This window comes from Triturus cristatus, chromosome 3_1, assembly GCF_964204655.1.
Source record: "Triturus cristatus chromosome 3_1, aTriCri1.1, whole genome shotgun sequence".
NCBI lineage: Eukaryota > Metazoa > Chordata > Amphibia > Caudata > Salamandridae > Triturus > Triturus cristatus.
Window position 1 is genome coordinate 651,500,970 of NC_140583.1, and position 6,654 is coordinate 651,507,623.

The window sequence follows — 6,654 nt, forward strand, 5'->3', positions numbered from 1 at the left end:
TTACTCAGACTCCTTTTCTTTTGTTTCAGAGTCCAAACAAGAACACCTCTGGTGGTTGACTCGCATAGATGCCTGGAATGGGAGAAAGATTTCTCTACAGCCTCAGAACTTCTGTTAGAGTCCGATGCAAGTCAGAGAGGTTGGGGCACAAGATGCAGTCAATACTCGTCATGAATCATTCTTGCATATTAACAGTTTAGAGGTGCTTGCAGGTTCCTTTGCTATCCAGTCCTTTACAAAAGACAAAGCAAAATGCACAATGCTTCTTCAGATGGACAACTTAACAGCGGTCTGATACATAAATGATCTAGAGACTACAAGGTCCAAATTGCTGGTGGATCTTACCAAACTTCTTTAGGAATATTGTCTCAGAATCTCTCAGTAGAGCAGTTTATCTCCCAGGGAACCTGAAAGTCATAGCAGATTGATACTCTAGACGCCTCCAAGACTCAAGCGATTGGCAACTGCATTCTTTAGTGTTCAATCGTCTTTCTTTCATCTTTGGCAACTGGTCAATTGACCTTTTGCTTCTCAACTCAATACCCAACTTCCTTCCTTTTTCAGCTGGAGACCAGATCCTCAAACTCTGGCCATTTATGCGTTTCTCTAATCTTGGCCGCAGACTCTTCTCTGCACTTTTCCCCCGTTTTCTATTGATCGCGGGAGTTCTAGCGCAGGCTCGCAGACAGTTTTAATCACTGTTTCTAATCACTCCCTTTTGGAAAGCTCAACCTTGGTGCCCAACTCTGTTGCAACTGGCTGGGGAATGTCCAGTGTGGATTTCTCACTTTCCTGATTTGCTTCTCAACCCTCAGGGACTTTGATACAGCATGATTCTAGAGGCTCTCTATTTTTTATTGCCTGGAGGATTTAGAATCTTCCTGGAGAACCCCAGGAATTTCGGAGGAGGCTATTAACCTCATTTAATAATCTAGGGCCCCTGGCATTTCAAAACTCTGCAAGTCGGCCTGGTTGGCCTGGTGTAGCTGGTGTATGGGCAGGAATTCAGATCCCATTTCAGCCTCGTTAGCTTCTCAAGGAAAGGCTTATCGTACAATGAATACTAGGGCTGGGCGGAATTTGCGTAGTTGTGCTCCGCAAAGCTCTGCGAAAAAGTAAAAAATCTCCGCGAGCACACAGAGTTCCGCGAACACCCAGAACTGCTTGTTCCGCCCGTTCATGATGCTTTTTTTCTGTTCACAAACGATGTGTGCGTGCTCGGGGGGAAATATCCCGCAAACACGCATTTTGAAAGCACGAACAAGCAAAAAATTCCTCAAAGCTGCAGATCGCGGAGTTTTTGGCAATTCCGCATTCTCTGCGGAACGTGAAATTAACCAAATTCCACGAGCGGAACGGAATTTACCGCTCAGGCCTAATTAATACGTATAGATCATCCATTTTAGCTGAACATCTCAGGGTGGATAGAAGATGCATTGGAGATGACCCCTTGGTCTGCCGACTAATAAAGGGAGTAAGATATGTTAATCCTCCGGTTCCCAAATATAATACAATGTGGGATGTTAATTTGGTGTTAAAAATGTTTATTTCATGGCAAGATAATGTATATCTTTCTCTCAAACAGTTATCTGCAAATTTGACAATGCTTTTATGTTTAATTTCCTTGAAACTTGTTTCCGATGTTAAAGCATTAGATGTGTCTCCTTTCCACTATTCACCGCTTGGTATTTCCTTTCAAGTTCACAGACGTACCAAAACCAATTTATAGACAATTTAGTATCCTTTTTTTCCCTTCTCAACTGAAATTATGTGTAGGATGTTGTCTAAAAACATACGTTTCACCAACTGTATATTTTAGGTCTCCTTCTTCAACCCAATTGCCTATTTCTATCCAGAAACCTCATAAACCTGTCTCTTCTCCCACTTTAGCCTACTGGGTAAAATGGATCATGTCTTTGGCTGGTATTAATTAAGCCTGGGCAGAGTTCACGTAGCGGTGCTACGCGGAACTCCTGGAAATTGCAAAGAAACTCTGCCGCGCTACATGGAGTTCCGTGAGCGGGCAGAGTTGCTTGTCCCGCCCGTTCGCGTGATGGTTCCGCCATACGTCAACACGAATTGCGTGTTCAGGTGGAAATATCGTGCAAACTGCACCACGCGTTCGCACATGGTTGTGGCCATCTTGTTTCTTACTCTGTTTATGGTGCTGGGGCCTACTTTTTCATCCTTCCATAATCTCTGTAATCCTTCGATTTTAAAACTTTTTTCCTATCTTTTTTATTTATTATCTTACCCTCTTGTCTTTCTAAGTGTGTATTTGTAATTTTTTTCTACTTTACTGTGTGTTTTTGATGAGTTTTGTACTTAATCTTTTAGCTTTACTACTTCCTTATTATTACCCAGTCCTTCCTTCTTTTCCCCCGTTTCTTTTATTTCTCTCTTTCTCTTTCCCTCCAGCCCCATGGCAGATAAGGGCGCACCAAGGAGCTGCCGCCTTCCTTGCGGAAGGTGGCACCAGGCAGGGGTGCAGCCCATGCCCTGTTTTCCAAGGTGGAGATGGCAGTGCTGGTTTTTTATATCCAGCGCCTCCTCCCCTCCACCCTGGCAGCAGGCGGCAGGCCTGGGTCCGGGTACAGCAGCGCAGCAGCACTAGGCGAGGGTGTGCCGGGCAGTTTACCGCTGCTCTGGGGTCCGGCGCACCCATCAGCTGTTGGTGTACCGCTGGTCCGACATCCCGTACCAAGACCAGGACCTGCTGGACCTGCTAGGAGTTGAGGTTGCAGGGCTAGGTGAGTAATTATGAAAATTATTAATTTTTATTATTACTTGTGTGTTCTATACTATAGCTAATATTTTTTCCCCAAATAATAGCAAGCATACTGCTCACATGCAGGGAAGTTAAAGTTTTCAAATATTATGTAATAGTCTGTTATTCTAGACAGGTGCTTAGCTTACTTGGCGCTACCCACCGAACCTAGTTATTGAATCGTACCTGTTGCCGCTCGCTTGGGCTGATGTGATTAATGATGATTATGTAAGACGTTCTGTAATTAGTTCTTTGTAATTTCGAAACCGCATGGTGCATGCCAATGCCACACGGACGGTGGAAGGATGTTTGTGGACAATAACATCCATTTTTCAATGGAAGCTTGTGCTGCAAGCCTTTTTCGCCTGACACACAAGCTTCCATTGACAAATGGAGGTATGTGACCGCCCTATGAGCGATTGCATCGATTCGTAATTAGTGCGGTCGTCATGACGGTGGCGTCAACCTAAGGTCGGGCGGTTCTAGACCCTGAATGGCGTCCACCCGACATCATTGTAATCATTATAATAAGGCCCTTAGGGCCAGATGTAGGTAATAACAAATTTGCGAGTTCTTAATAGCGATTTTTACCAAATCGCTATTAAGAACTCGCAAACCGCAATATAGGAAACAAATCGCAAAATGTCTGCGATTTGGTAAAAATCGCAAACCCCTGTCCGAATCTGTATTACCGATTCGGAATTAGCTAAATCGCAAATTTAAAAAATCGCAAATTAGCGAATCTGCCATTCAGTTGCACCCTGATGACTTAACGAGGAGATAACTTTGAATCATATGATCTTGAAAGACTGCCTAGCACTAGATATGGCCAGTAAAATCCCGTGGTTAGCATACATTGAATCCACTTTTAAAAAACTTGGCCGGCCAGAGCTTTTTTTGGCCCCAGAAACCATTAAGAAAGCAGACATAGATTTGATAAAAATTGCCATGGTAAACCTTCAATTAGCTGAAAGGGAGGAATTAGAGTTGGAAAAACCTCTAGTTAGACTACACTTTGGGTTAGTGAGTCTACCAGGTATGGAACTCTACCTGAAGCTAGCCCCTTCCATCGTTTTTTGTTAATTAGATTTCGATTTAATTTAATTCATTATTCTTTGGGAGATTTCCCCAAATGGGGAGTACCGGACAATGCTGAGCCCTGCAAGTGTGACAATCTGTCATCACAAGACACTTTGCACTTTGTCATGCTTTGCAAGTATTACTCAGACATTAGGAAAAGGTATCTATTACCAGTGCTAAAGGAAGTAGGGTTTGCTCAGGTTAGACCGGCACTTATACATTTACAATTATTGGGTAGTGTCCGGACTATTTTTCATGTCACTAATTTCTTAGTGGCAGCCGTTCGAATTAGCAATATGAAGAAAAAAGTAGGCCAGGGAATGCGGGATTTTGACCTGGGATGATGTTGTGGTCCTATTTAGACTTTATTAAATGGTTATGACCTTTTAATTAATTTTAAGTATAATATTTATTATTCATTATTAATTATATGGAATTTTTATTGAATACCCAAGTATAGATTTGAGGGGAGTGTGTCATATGTCCCTGCTTTTATGCTTTATGTAATTGATATGTAAAAGAATTTATGGTGTTCTATCTGTTTTTATCCTTTAATTGTATATTTATGTCAATCAATGTAATTGTGTCTTTTTATGATATTAATTTATCGAATAAAAGTATATGAAAAAAAAAAAAAGAGGCAGAGAGCAGGAGCACACACCCAGGAGCTGCACAGGAGTTACCAGGCAGACACCAAATACCAGGATGGAGACACAGGAGAAGGGAAAGGAGCCTGCAGAGAGGAAGAGGAAGTAGAAATTTAGTGAAAAGGAGTTGGAGGTGTTAATTGAAGAGGTTGTGAAGACTAGCGACCAACTTTTTCGGAAGAAATCTATGCATGTTCCAGAATCCCAGAAAAGGAAGATCTGGCTTGAAATCCAAAAACAAAGTTAATGCCATTGGTGTCACCCAGTGCTCCCTGGAGGAGCTGAAGAAGCTCTGGTATGATCTGCGCTCATGTGCGAAGGAGAGGGTGGCTGACAGGCTTAAACGAGCCAAGAAGACAGGTGGCGGAACATCCACAGCACCTGCAAGCACATCCCTGGATGAATTGGTGGAGTCCACCCTCCAGCCAGAGACCATCAGTGGGATACGAGATGTGGACAGCTCAGCCAGAGACAACAACAGACAAGGTAAGATGCATGCACAGCATGGCCTGACCACCCCCCAATTCCCAATCCCCCATGAGTTAGTCAGAATTCCACTCCAGTCCATATTTTGTAAACAACCAGCAATGCATCATGGGAGATGTAGTCATGAAACCCATATAGCATATCAGTAAGTTAAATAAACACATAAACACAGAAGAAGCAAACATCATGATTTGTTGCAATTTATTATTAGTAATTCCAAAATGCAGTTTACTAAATTTGGAATAGGAATGGACTAGGTAGGTAAGTTTTGGAAAGCTTGAATAGGATAGGATGGTCTGCGATGGTCTGCGATATACTACTACTAGTTGATCTGATTTAGAAATGTTCAATGTTGAATGAATTAATGAAACTTTATTGTTCAATTAATTAAAATTGTTACAATATTCTATCAATAAACAAGGAATATTTAAAATCTCACTAAATTTTACTAAGACTGAAAATACGTTAAAATGCTTAAGATAATAAAAAAACTATTGCTAGATCTATTATCCTGTCTAGCAGTAAGGTGTTGTGCATAGGACTTAAGGAGGAGTTTTACCATAGTCTCTCTTGCTTGATGGCCGACTGATTACTTTTATGTCTCAGTTTTCAGTGTCAGTGCGGCCCGGATTGCGTCTATGAATTTCCCTAATCAGGCCACTGTTTGAGTTGTGTTAACAGAGAAGCACAGGTCTGAAATTTGTCTACAACTTCGAAGGCCATAAAACCTACAGATGGGGAGAACCAAGCGCTGCCACTCACTAACTAGCTTTGGGCAGCAGCACAACAGATGGAGCCAAGATTCACGGTGGTAGCTGCATGGTCAACAGGCCACTAGGTTGTCCTGCCGGGCCCAAGTTGAATTAAAGTCCATGATAGGCAGAGCGAGCAGTCTCATATAGATAATTCTTTTCCGGGCCAAAACTGTCTGAGCTTACTCAAGATAGGGCTGCGGTTTTCCCACAAAGTATGGGGCATCCAGTGAAGAAAGGTTGTATTGATGATGCAAACGCTCCAGGTCCCTTTTAAAAGATATTCTCTTGACCTGTGTGTTCACTGTTTTTCTCCAGGCTATTACTGGAATGTCAGAGTTGTGCAGATTTTGGGCATCTATATCCAGTACTCTGATGGCTACTGCCAACTGCACTTGCCATGGAGAGCCATCCTCTTCGAAGATAGTTTTAATTTGCCTTTTTAGGAACGATACTGCGGCTCGCAGAGTTCTAATATAGTATTTTAAGAGATCACCTGAGCAAGAAATGCCCGTACGGGTGAGACCCAGCTCCAACCTTACTCTTGCTCTCCTAGCCTGTCGAGGGTGAGCTAGAATCTTTTTATAGGCCAGAATTTGAAGGTTCATAAGGAACGAATTAAAGGCACCAGGAAAAACTAAATGGCCATAGTTGAGAGAGGGCAATAATTTTGCCTTGAGAACTTTCAGATTAGGTTCTGCTGTTCGGCTGTGAAGTCGCTGGTTAAGGCTTTTTTTTTTTTGAAAACACATTTTATTGTGGCAATTTAGCCAGCACCATGCAGAGCTCTGTAAACTGGTTAAGGCTTTTTAAGGAAAAGATAATACCAGCCCCTTTCCTTCTCAGATGTTTCAGGTGGGCTGTAGGTTTAGCCCCTTCCAATAGCCAGAGGCCCAAATACTTGTAGCTTATGCTTTTTTAA